The sequence below is a fragment of the Galleria mellonella genome, unplaced genomic scaffold (assembly GCF_026898425.1).
Source record: "Galleria mellonella isolate WM207_F2 unplaced genomic scaffold, CSIRO_AGI_GalMel_v1 utg36, whole genome shotgun sequence".
Classification (NCBI taxonomy): Eukaryota; Metazoa; Arthropoda; class Insecta; order Lepidoptera; family Pyralidae; genus Galleria; species Galleria mellonella.
Window position 1 is genome coordinate 3,849,216 of NW_026442086.1, and position 13,888 is coordinate 3,863,103.

Genomic DNA, 13,888 nt, shown 5'->3' on the forward strand with positions numbered 1-13,888 from the left:
TACTACAAACAAAGTTTCTACATTCATTTATTTTTAGTTATAAATACCACTTATTTGTAATTACTCATTATTTCCTAGGTCAAAACATACTTATTTCCATCGTCTCAAATCATTAAAAATAATGTTAAATGTTATGAGATCAGCCCAAGTTTTATTTTGATAATTAAAATTACTGGGCAGAGGCATATCATAAATAATCGTACAGTACTATGAATATTCATTTATTTTATTGTGTTGATACTTCTTGATAATTGTATAGATTCATTTTCTAGTTTCGTGAATATAAAAGCAGTGTCGACTCTTAAATAACGTACTTTTTATTTACTCTGTGGTATGAAGAAGGATATATGCTACTTTTTACTCCAATCATGCGAAAGAAGTTGCTGGCATAGCTATTAATTAAACTAGCATTTGTCCTCGAATTCGATATTATAGAAAATTAGTATTTTATATTAAATTTAATAGGCAAAGTTTGTGTTATATAATAGTAATTTTGGTAGGTAGTTCTATTTTTTTTAATCATATATAGCCTGTGATATTCGCTAAATGTCACAATGTAGCTTTCTATATGTAAAAGAATATTTAAAATCGGTTAAGTTGTTATATTTTCTATTAATTTCATTTCTCTGTATGTTCATTATTAACTTATTTCTTCTGCTAAAATTATAAATAATAAAGTAAGCAAAAATATTTGGCTTAACTACTCAACTATTCAAACAGATTTATTAGATATTAGATATATTGTTAGACTAAATGTTAGGTTAATATTTGTATATGAACCTAACATTCTTTAATTTTTTTATTTGCACAAATAGAGCCATAGAGTACAGCTCGTTTAGACATAAACATTATTTCTTTTCAATGTTCGTATATTATTATACCGATCCACAGGTTGCTCTGACTCATATTCCGGAAATATGCCTTTATTAATATTTATAAAATTCAACCAACGCTCTGTTACAAATACGTCTGTATTATCAAAGCCCTCTCTTCAAGCGTCAAACATATAATAAATTGGAATGAGTATAAAATGCTAATTTTAGTATTATTTTCATATTTATTTTATATACGTGTTATTATTTATTTTCTAAATAAAATAAAATAGATATATTTACATATGGCATACTTTTTTTAATTTAAATATTCAAATTGTTGTATTCGATCAAAACTGTTGTTTCTTTTGAAATGTAGATTATTTGCATTCTGTTATAATACAAGTATAACAACCTATATGCACTAAAAATAATAATAACATCATTACAAATGCATTACATAATATCGGTATTTTTTTATATAACTTTCCAAAATAAATTCGTAATGAGTTTACCAAATTATTAAATATATAACATCTTATAAATGTAAATCCAACGTAAATTCTATATTAAATTCCTCTATATTATTATTATAGAAAAGAAAGATTTTATTGTTTGTTTTTTAATGGAACAACTCAACTACTCAACCGATTTTAAAAATTCTGTCATATATAGAAAGCTGCATTATCAGCGAATAACATAGGCTATATATTATTTAAAAATTAGAAACCCAAAGTTTAAAAACATTGCCTCTTATAGCTAATATACCGCTAGTCTATAGTGCAAGATGAATAACAATTTTATTTAAAAATATCGCCCCACGAATTTCAATTATGACAAAATTACGTCTAAGAGCCTACACGAAATAAAATTTTACCTATTGCAAAGAAAAATATTAAAATCAGTTTAAAATTGGCGAAAATATCGTATCATATACACAAAAAAATCATATAAAGACGAATTAAAAGCTTCCTCTTTTAAAAAAGAAATAAATTAACATCGTAAATGTTACACCTTACACCTTTCAATTGTAAAAGTAGCAAATTCACATTCGGCAATATTCAGTCGAAGTAGACTAGGCGTTCGAGACGTGATAAAAAGTGCCGTGAAATATAATGGCGGGCTATTGTGATGACGCGCCGCAGCGGCCGGGTTAACGACACCTGACTCACGTCCTGCTGCGCGCGCGCACTTTTGAAGACATTGCGGTTCAAATCGGAAGATTATTTGAAAAATATAATATACGTTGTGTGCAAATTTTTAAATAATTAGGAGCTTTTTGCCTGCTTTTTCTTACGCCACCTTCGTAGCCAGTCCAATGGTGCGCCTAGTAGTTTGGCGTGATGTCGAAACAAATATACAGACAGATAAAGATACAGACATCTATTTGTCTTATTAAGACCATATTCATATTATTTTTTTCTTAAATATCACCCATGTACAGATACAGTCTGATTACAATTTTATTATATTAAGAAGATCTTAATATTAAAAGGTTATTTCTAATATGGTGTGATATTTGGCATAAAATTATAACTAGGTAGGTATATAAGTATGATGTAAAACATATTATTAATCTCCAAAAAGTAGTATTGTCATGCACGTTAAAAGTATTTACACACAATTTATAAAGATGAATATTTTCATTACGAGTTTATATGAGAATCTTCTGGAGCATAAAATCAAATTGTGAAACTTATATATATATTTTATTTAATATAACATAACATAAATAATGTATTATTAAAGTCAATTACCATTTAAACTTTACCACTTTATATCTTAAACTCTTCTATATAAATATATATATATATATATATATATATATATATATATATATATATATATATATATATATATATATATATATATATATATATATATATATATATATATATATTAAAGAAAGACTAACAGACAAAATTTTTCATAATAAAAAAAAAACAGTAAAGACAAAAAGCCAATTACAGGTTTTCATAAATAAAAACAAGATCTAGCTAATGCACATGACATCGCTAATACTTACAATCAACTAAATTAAACTTAGGGTAACAACATATATAGTACAAACAATTTAGGTGAACAGTTATGCAAAATGAAAAGTTGAAATTACACGTTCGAAGATGAAACTGTCAAAGAACCGCCGACTCAGCACACGTCTTGCGAATTCTATCTCAGAATTAAATAAATCTAAATTGAAATCTCAAGATATTTTATTAAAATTATCGCTTGCACGCTAGAGATATGAATTTTTTCTGTAGTTAATGGAAATAAATGGAAAAAATAGGGTGGCATATCATCTTAATAGTTTGGTTGGGACACGTAGAGAGAGTTGATATAAATCGTTGATCGAATTGAAAATTATTAACATCTTAAAACACTTCTATTAATTATATATTGTATTTATATATATTTTTATATAAATATGTACAGAAAATCTTATACAGATATACAAATAAATATTGGCTTTATATTTTCTGAAACAGCGATCACAAGTTGGGAATCCTTTTTTCAAGTTTATTGGATACAATAAACCGCAGGTTTGATTAATGCCCTGCAAAAAATAAGATTCAAATGTGCATTCGTGATTAAAATTATACGGTGCAACTGATGGATATCTCAACATATCTTTTGTATTTTTTACGGTCCGTCAAATCAAATCAGGGACAGAGTATTAACTGTAATTACATGTTACATAAAATAAAGGTTTTAGAAGTCCACAATATTTAATTTTTTAGACAGGTATGGACGACCTTTATCCTAAAAATATTATCGATGAATTTAAACTAAAGAATTGTGATACTTTGATAGTAAAAATGATGATTATTTAATGAGCATACAAGATGGAAAAATAGAAGACAAAAGAGGAAGGGGAAAACCGAGAAATAACTACATGAGATAGATAAAGAAAACATTAATGATATGACCTGTAATAGAACTTGCTGGAGGAGAAATTAGTTATTCTGACAAGAGAAACGCTTAAATAAATAAAAAAGTAAAATAAAAAAAAATTAAATTATTGGTAACACTGATAGTATTTACGATACAATTCCTAAAATCGGGATAACCTATGTTTTTTCTTTCCCAAATAATACGGGTTTGCCAAAATAATTATGATTAATTCAGGCGTTAAAATGTCAATAAGTAGCAAAATTTTAAATATATAAGAATGTACTCTAAACTAGTCGTTTCCAGCGGCTTAGCATGCGTGGCATCGTCTTTCCTAAAGGGGAAATTGAAATTCTTATTTTGAAGCTTATATCTTATATTTCTAACTTATTACTTTTGCCTGTGTGTTAATAGTAAGAACAAATGTATTTTATAAATATAAATTTAAAACTTAAATGTAGCTGAAATTTATTTAACACTATTTTTTATCTGTAAATTCATACGTGTGTAGTTTGGAAATAGGTAACCACTTCTAGATAGCATATCAAGATAAGATTTACACCAGATTTTAAATGGATTCTTTAGCAATACAACTGTGGAAACTACATTAAATTTTGTGTAGTAGTTTTTGCGTAATACCGAGACAAACGCACAGACAGCCAAAAACGCAAAAATTTTAAATAATAATTTTATGGCTTTTTTATTTGCTTTTCTGAAGATCTGCCATTAATATCTCCTGTGTATAGAGATCGTTTTTATTACATTAGTCAAATTCCTTACATTTTGATTCGTATGCTACGCCGTAGCAATATTCTACGCGGATCTATTATAGAGTAATTTTCTCGTAGCATATGCGAACAGAAATTATTACTATGTATTTAAGCATAAAATTTTCATAATTATCTAGTTACGTAGTTTGTTATTTATGTATGTATTATTGCAATATCAAGTTTCAATCGTTATCATAATTCTTTTAGGAATTTTGCCTATTAATATTCTAGGCACATTATTTTTGCGACACAATTAAGACTATTATAAAATATTGAGATTATTATTTGTTGTTATTGGAATTTTTTATTCATCATAAACATAACTAGCTTTTACTCACGGCTTTGCTCGTACTGAAGATTTTTCAACGAATGAAATTGATAAAGTAATCCCATTTACGCTATTGGTATAGGCTGAGGAAATGTCCATTAGACCATCGTGATAAATTTAACAGGAACTAATTTCATGATTTTTAAGTGGGATCGCGGGGAATTCGACATAACAAAGTATGTTCCCAGTAATGGAGCGGCTAGTTCCCATTACTAATTATATAAATATTATTGAAAGTTTCTTCTTTATGTAAACATAGATATTAGTTATTTAAGAATGTAATATATTTGACCACTATCGATAACAAACTAAATTATATTTTACTTACTACATTGAACGAAAATAGCGCTGTTAGTAAGTGGATATGTAGGCGTCAATCTGCATCTGATTTTGGAAAGACTGTACTGCTCTTTAATCCCACACATAAATAAAAACTGGCCAATACTAAACCAGATAGACGTTAATTGGGTTCCTTCGTCTTTTATTACTATTTAATCGTCATGAAATAATTTTAAATTAAGAGTTTAACTCCATAAATTCAATAGAATATATTAATTAACGTGAATAAAAAGTAGCCCATGTCTATCTTTATATCACTTGTATGTCAAATCCTATAACAATAAGTTGAGCTTTTAAGCTACTTAAGGTAATAAACAAACAAATTAAAAATCACCATTATCGCTACTAGAGTATAAGTAAGAAAAGTATCAAAAATATTTATATTATATAGAGTTTACTGAGAAGCACAAATTTACATACTAAATTAAGGTTTCTTTATATAATTTATGTTTCGGTGGAGAGGTTCTCTTCGATGTACGTATTTCACAAAAAAAAAATGGATTTAATATTAAAAAATTGTGTAATATTTTCATCGGTATTTAAAAATGATTTCATCAACATCACCTTACCTCAACAACATTACCTTACTGAACCCTAAAAAGAGATAACACTCAAATAAAATATTCATCGAATTCAATGTGTAATTAAAACTTTATAAACTAAACCGGAATTATATTGATAATATAATAATAATAAATAATTTCACATATAATTACAGCAGGTATAGCTAGAGCATCAAAGGTGAATGATATTTCGTCCATTGGTCGGTGGCCAAATTGTCCAACCTACAGAATATCTATCATAAATCTACACAGAATTAGCCAGGAAACAGGTATCTATGTCATTTTGGTTTCGATGTAAAAACGAAAAAGGGATGATATTTTTTATTGTACATAAATATATATTACATAAAAATGTAATATATACGCTATGGTATATGATTATATATATTATGATTATCCACATATGTGTACATATTTGTATATTTCCCAGTGACTCACCATAAAGAGACTTTGTACAAAAGTCGTTTGCTTGGGCATCTCTATCCCATTCGTGTTTCTACCGTGAAGTAGTTGTGTTTGCATGGCTGTGTTTCCATTTGAAGGATGGAATGTGACAATGAATTTACAGGGTACAGAGGAATAACACTTGAGCCCTCAGAAATGGCAACGCATGGGGAGGTTCATGGGTGAAACAGTATACTCTGTTATGTCCATGATACTGCTCATGTCTATAGGCGACGGTTACCACTTTCCATCAGATGGACCATCAGCTTGCTTGCCATTCTAAATTGCATAAAAAAATACCTTTATAGTTGTAATGCGTAGATGAGTAAATTATTTTTGATGCATAAATTATATTGTACTTACATACTTATTTACGCATATTTTTGGAAAGTTAGTTTGAACAAAACATTACCGTACCGTATTAATTAATATAACATTGTTAATTCTCTGTAATGTATACCTACGGAAATTAAGAGTACTAACACGTAGAAATAATGTCAAAAGAAAGGATTTCGAAGCATTATAATATAAATAAATTTCAAAATTGGACGTATATACACCAAGGGAGGCGTACACTGTCCTATTATAATTTGAAATACTGTGCATTAACTAGTTTTGGAGTCCAAAGTCTCTAATGGATAATAATGGAATGGTAAACTCTCGTGCGCTAACGGTATACGCTGACAGGGCACCAGTGAGGGATAATAGGTAAGAATTAAAAGGCAGGTCAGTTAGCTCATCGTGACGAATACACCTAGAAATCGTAGGTCGACTTAATAGGGTATATTACTAGCAATGAAATTGGTAGTCCGCATTACTAACAATCCCTTCCCCCCAAAAAGGCAGGTCAGTTAGTCCATCGTGATGAATACACCTGGAATTCAGCACTGTGGTTTCCAGGAGGGCCCACGTGGAGATCGACTTAACAGGGTATATTGCTAACAACGAAACTGGTAAACTGGCCACTTCCCCCCTGGTATATGATGTTGAAATAAACACATAATAAGTCCAACATTTGATTAGAAAAATCACTTAATTTATTGATTATAAAAAACTAAAACATAACTTTTCGTGGTGGGTTTCTTTTTTGTTGCTACCGTATCTAATTTCTACGAAACAGATTCAGTCAGTGGATTGGGCTGTATGCGCCGCCCGCGCAGGGACGGGGCGGCAACCGTCCACATCACATGCATCCGCCATTTTGGCAATTCGTTTTATAATTGATCAACTAAATTATTCCGACATTATACTACCTCGCATAAGTTATTTACACAAGCATTACAACTGCATAAAACTGTGAATGTTTACTGGAGATATTGTTTTGCAAAGATAAAAATGTTAATCACGGTGTCAATGTCCGACACCAAGTGTCTTTGCTCCTTCTTTCGATAACGTATATAACTCACTAGTTTTATTCATGCTAATATAAATATATCTTGCATTAATATCAATGCGTTTTATATAATTTCTTTTATAATTTTCTTATAGTGTCATGTGCTAGCGACTTGAAATAATTATCCGGGTTATAAAGTGGTCTGTCTTTCTTCATACAAATATTATCTAGTTAAAATATCTATTTTGAATTCAAAGATTGCATAACATACATTTCAATAAGTAAGAGTGATAAATTAAAACTGAATATCAGCATTTGTATGTAAGTACTCTTTAATTAATGCTCACTGAAGGGTGACTAATTACCCTCGTCTATTATACAAGGTTAAAATGCATCGATCACCCCTCTATGAATTATTTACTCTGTAATTTTTACTTAGTTAATCCTACTACTATTAAAAATGCGAATGTTTGTGAGGATAGATAAATGTTTATTATTCTTTCACGCAAAAATTATTGAACGGATTTGATATAAATTTTATACACGGGCAGATTATAACCATGCGATCTTATTTTCACGCCGGCAAGCGAAGCTGCGCGATATTGCTAGAATTTAATAAATATGAAATGCTAAAACTTTAGATAAAAGTTTATGATATGTACCTACATAAAAATTAACTAGTAACTAATACCTGTAGTTAGAGATACGTGTAATATTTATATCAGCAAATGTTAGACTCCGTTAGCAACAGAACCAATTTAGCGTGTGCCTGGAATGTACAAGAATAATACTTAGTTGGCAAATTGAATGTCTAAGTAGCAAATAAGTCCACATGTCTGTATTTATAATCACAAATAAGGCTAAAAAGTAAACGTCATCGGGCAGTAAGCGTCACCGAAATCGTGGCGCTGCAGAGCAGACGCGCCAGAGAGACGGCGACGCTCGCGCCAAGCTCGCCTTCAGTCGAGTGGCCAAAACTGGCGCAGGCTGTGGCGCGAAGGCTCGTGATTGGCCGAAGAGCCGGCGGCGGCGGCGCGCGCGCAAGGCCGCCGGTTTTCCCGCGAACAATGCCAAATGGTGCATTTGTCAAGGTGAGTTCGTTCACCGCCGACGCCGGCGCCGCCGCGTGCTCCTCCACAGAGTTGCTCATTCGCGCCGATCGAAGGTCGACAAAAGTCAGCCAACCGAGCGCTTAGTTCGCCCGCGCCACGCTGAATCTACATTCATTTGCATCTGCTGTGAATTACAGGTGAAAATTACTAAATACCTTTAATTACTGTTGAACATATTTTTGCTTTTCGTTGCATTTGTAAAATTTGACATTGAATATAGATAAATATTGATACGACTTGACACTAATATACGAGCTGGATGACACTATATTACGTAGATTATTTTGGCCGTTACTGTATCTAACAATTATATTGTACTTGTAGTGATATCATTGCTTTTTCTATTTTTGTTCATGTAGGTACAAAGTAAAGTACATTTAGTACATGCACAGAATTAGAAAGGCAATAACTAATACTAAAGTGTGTAGTGTAGTACTTTTTAAGTATTTGTATTAATTTCCCATAGACCAATATTTAATACTTAGATATAATTTAACCTGGATTACCAGTTTTTTATTACAATTAATTAAAAAACTTAGTTTTGTTTTAATTGTAATACTTAATTTGTTATACTACTTATTGAATGGAAGAATTAATTTTGTAATTAAATGAGAATAATGTTTATAAAGAATTAATATGAAAAAGAAGAAAGAAGAAAAAGGTGTGAATACACAGAAGACAAAATATCAAGTGCTACGCCCGGATGAAATTCCCGTCGGCCGGTAGTAATTGGGTCGGTGGGATCTTCGTCCGTTTGTATCGCTGATAATTTTTAATACAACGTAATACGTCGAACTGCAGCAATATGAAATAACTGAAAATGAAACAACGAAATTCAATTGAAGAACATAATGAAGATATTAGCAAGACTTAACGTTAGGTATATACATGGCTATAACAAACTGATTCATTGTAATTGATATCGATGTTTGTATATCAATTAATTACATCCGTTGGCCTATTTATTTGTATAATTTATATTCACAAATTACAGCATACAGTAGTAGAATATATACGTAATTAATATTTTATATTTCAAGTGAATAATCTTGGAAATACTGGTACAATACTAATTTCTAGAATGAACTCTAAATGTAAAATGTTGTGTATGTGTGTTGAGCACAACAATATTAGTGTGTTGTCGAATAAAAATATTTATTTTTATAAGACCATCCCTTGACTTTTAGGAAGTGGATGCGGGTGGTTTAGAGCCGTTCCTTATGGTAGTCTATTGGTGAAGCCTACGTTCGACAGTGGACAGATAACGGCTAAGGTAATCATTATGATACTTTGACTTTCGCTACAGCTTAGATACATTATATCTACCTTATTTTTAAATATTATAAGAAATATTCCATTTAGAAACAGATATATACTCGATTTTCATTTCTTGAAAGATGAGCCCCATATGTTAATACCTGGCTACATAGTAACATTAACCTAAACTACACTTTTTTTTTTTAAATAAAACCTATCGGATTTCTATGCACATATACAAACAAAATTTTATCTAAGTGTTGAGGGTGAACCCAGGTGGTGATAAAGAACTGAGGCGTCCCCACTCATCACATTAGTTTTACCCATCTAGCTTACGTCATTAAAGCAGGAACGCCGCCTCTTGAACTATATTATATTTGCATATCTTATTTCATTTTCTACGAAACACTGATGGCACTGAAATGTAATATTAAATATGTAAACTCATTATTATTATTTATTGTATCTTGAATAATTTACCACACAAAAAGTGGTAGGAGTACTATAAGCATTGAAGTCGATTCCGAAGAGCTTTTTCTCTAAACTTACCCATAAAATTAAAATTCGAATTTAATGTCACAACGAAATCTTTTTTGTAAGGGCCAATATGAACTAATATTATAATAAATTTTAATTAAAATTATTATAATTTTAACTCACGATAGTCTATAAAATAGTAAATTCGAAAAATTATCGAAATAAAATATTAGGTTAAGACATAAATTTAGAGAAATTGCTCCTCAGAATTGGTTTCATTCTCTACCACTGTATTTGAGTTGGGTTGAGTTTACTCTATTTGGGAATATGCAGAAATTCTTAAATGCAATATCTACTTTATAATAATTTAATTCCTTTATAATAATTTAATTTAATTCCTTTATAATAGTTTCTTTTATAATAATTTAATTCCTTGTTATTTGTTATATAATTAACTTTCTCATTATATTATATTTAGTAAATAATCGTTTGTAATTTAATTAATAAACTGGCACGATGTTAATAAAATTGGCACTACATGTATAAATATTTGAAAAAAAATTTTTTGGCACTTGTTATTGTTGCTGAAGTAAGTCATTAGGCAGTGTGCAAATGTAGGTATTTATTGTTTATGTATAATATCAACCACCAATTAATTAGCTTTATTTTCATGCAATTAAAATTATTTTGTGGTGGATTTCATATTAATTGTAAAATATAGAACAATAAACTATATATGGTCTGCTTCAATAGAACTAATGAAAAGGTGACAAAATTTTATTATAGTTTCCATATTCAAATTAAATCTGTAACAAATTGAAATATTTAGTTAATTCATCTGTTTTTCATTTAGAATAGCAAGACATTAACATACACATCAGCATACTTAATGTCGGATCCTTAGATTATATAGATAGAGTATCGAGCCTCAAAAACGGGTCAACTTTTTCTCAGGTAATTGTCAATTTAGTTGACTCGTATTTTCATAAGTATTCTATATACTTATACATAAAATGTATCTTGACGTATTATTTAATAAATAAAATGAGTATTTACGCTTTAAAAAAGATGCAGCATTTATAAGACAAATACAAAAGTTATAAAGAAATCACTCATAAATGTTTATCACGCAAAATTATATGAAAAAGTTGACCCGTTTTTCTCGAAGCATTTCTATGGAGACACTCTATCTATATAATCTAAGTATATATTTTCTAAGTCTTTGTATATATTTTCATTAAGTTCTATTGAAACAGGCCGTAGACACTGTGTCTAATCGCCGTCAGCGACATAGAAACCCCGTTTCCTATGGACCTAATGATTTGTAACAGAAAAAATATATTTTAGTTTGCAGTAGTTTGCACAGTGCCTGAATGGTAAAATCTATAATATTTTTTTATATTATTCATGATACAATGGAATCCAATTTTTTTTTTAAGAGTAATGAATGCATAGGAAATTTTTCGCTTTTTAGGAAAATTGGAATATAATAGCTCAACTAAATAAACTTCTGTTTCCACCAAAATAGATAAATACAACGCATCTTATTATTATTATTATTTAGAAAACGGCGCGATATCAACGTTATATACATAATAAAAAACTTTAAAATTCTAAATAAGAAAACTGCCATGTCATTTATTACCAATATCAGTAGGTACTTGAAATAATGTAGATGTTATTATTTATTCTAGGTACAAAAGGCGGAGTCAAAGAAAACTTTCTAATGCTCGGAATCAAGAGGAGAAAATCTCTTTCTCTCTTTTTGGATCCCCGTGGAGTGTCAGAAAAAGATTAGAAACCAGAATACCGGAATCCTATCAACGGTATATTTATTTCTACTTGAGCAGTGTGGTAATAAAAAAAGTAGATATACCTATTTTATAAAAGAATTTTATTCTCAGCAGTGGAAAATGAATGCCATGTTATGATGATGATGATAAAATTTTATAAAAACAATAAATATCAACTTTTATTGGAAAGTATATCGGTTAAGCTGATTAACTCCGGCTCTATTTACAATACTGAGTCTCATTAGTGGACAGGAGCACATGTTTACCAGTTTAGTCTATTTGATTTGGTTCAGAGATGAACTATAAGAATTGTCGATGATCCTACACTTAGATACGAGTATGTATTCTGCCAGCTGCGTTGTATAAATTACATAGATTTTTTTTATTTATTTATTTCTAGACGGCGAATCAAAATAAGACATGTACCAGTTTTTAAATTAAACCTTCAAGAATACAACAGTGTTCGGTTACCGATATCGGATTTTGGTGTACCTAATAATTTTACCTAAATCAGGAACAAACATACAGGTAGATAAAATTTATAAAAATACTTGTTTTGACTTCTGTTGCTCTTATTAAGACCCCTCATTCATTTTTTCTTAATTGTCTCCTATGTACCTATCTACAAATACCTATATAAATAATAATAATAAATAATAGATATCTACAAATTACAAATTTACAAAAGAAAGAGGTTCTATGTTCGACTGTATATTTTTTTATATTATATTAGTAAGATATGTATATAGTATCAACGAAACCTCTTACTTCTGAGAAAAGGCTTCGCTGTGTACCTATGTTCTTTATCACGCTTGTGGGCATGATATCTACGGTTAATTTCTATCACAGCCGCCTATACCACGTGGTAACATTACAAAGAAATTCGCCCTAAATCTCAGAACCTATATGGTTGCATACAATATAACTTACAGAACATGCTTCTAAGTGAAGATTTTTTCCTATAGATTACAAAACATGGTTGCTAGAAAAAAAAGAATTAACTATGTTTTTAGAATCATTGACTACTCTTGGTGTAATATATATTTATTGTAGCATAAAAACGCACTTTAAATCCGCTTACAATATAAATATTTTCTTTCTTATCAGGAGCATAGCGGACTAGTAAGCTGGTCAACTAACAGGGACTAAGGGCCTATAGAAAAATGCAAATGAGATGGAAAGATGACACCAGGGAAATATTGTCTCAATGGAGGAAAATGTAACGAATTAACAACGATGGGTTTAAGGATTGATGTTGTGGTAGTCGACCTGATAAGCAATGGCACCCCTGCCCTTAGCCACCTTACTAACAATGCAATAAACAAATCAAAATCATGTGATAATAGTCTAACAAATGAAGGCAATCAAAACACAAAAAAAAAATAAGAAAAAGAACAAATTGAATTTTAATTTTTTTATAAATATCTCTCACCCGTCAAATATTATTAAAGATTATTACATTTGTATGTATCTGATGTATTATATTATCATAGGTATCATAGGTATAATCTAATATACCAGTTCAGTTAGAATTCTGTCTTCAAAGCCCCCGTCATGATGCGCTATCTAGCGAGTTAGAGATTAAATGATACTAAACATTCGTTGCTGTACATGGAAATATATAAAATTTCTATGGTATCTAGTTTGTACAAAGAGAATCATCATCATTTCAGCCGTTAACTGTCCACTGCTGAACATAGGCCTCCCCTTTGGGGGATTTTATCAGTATTTACCAGGCTTGATTGGGAGGCGAATTAGCAACTGCAGTTAG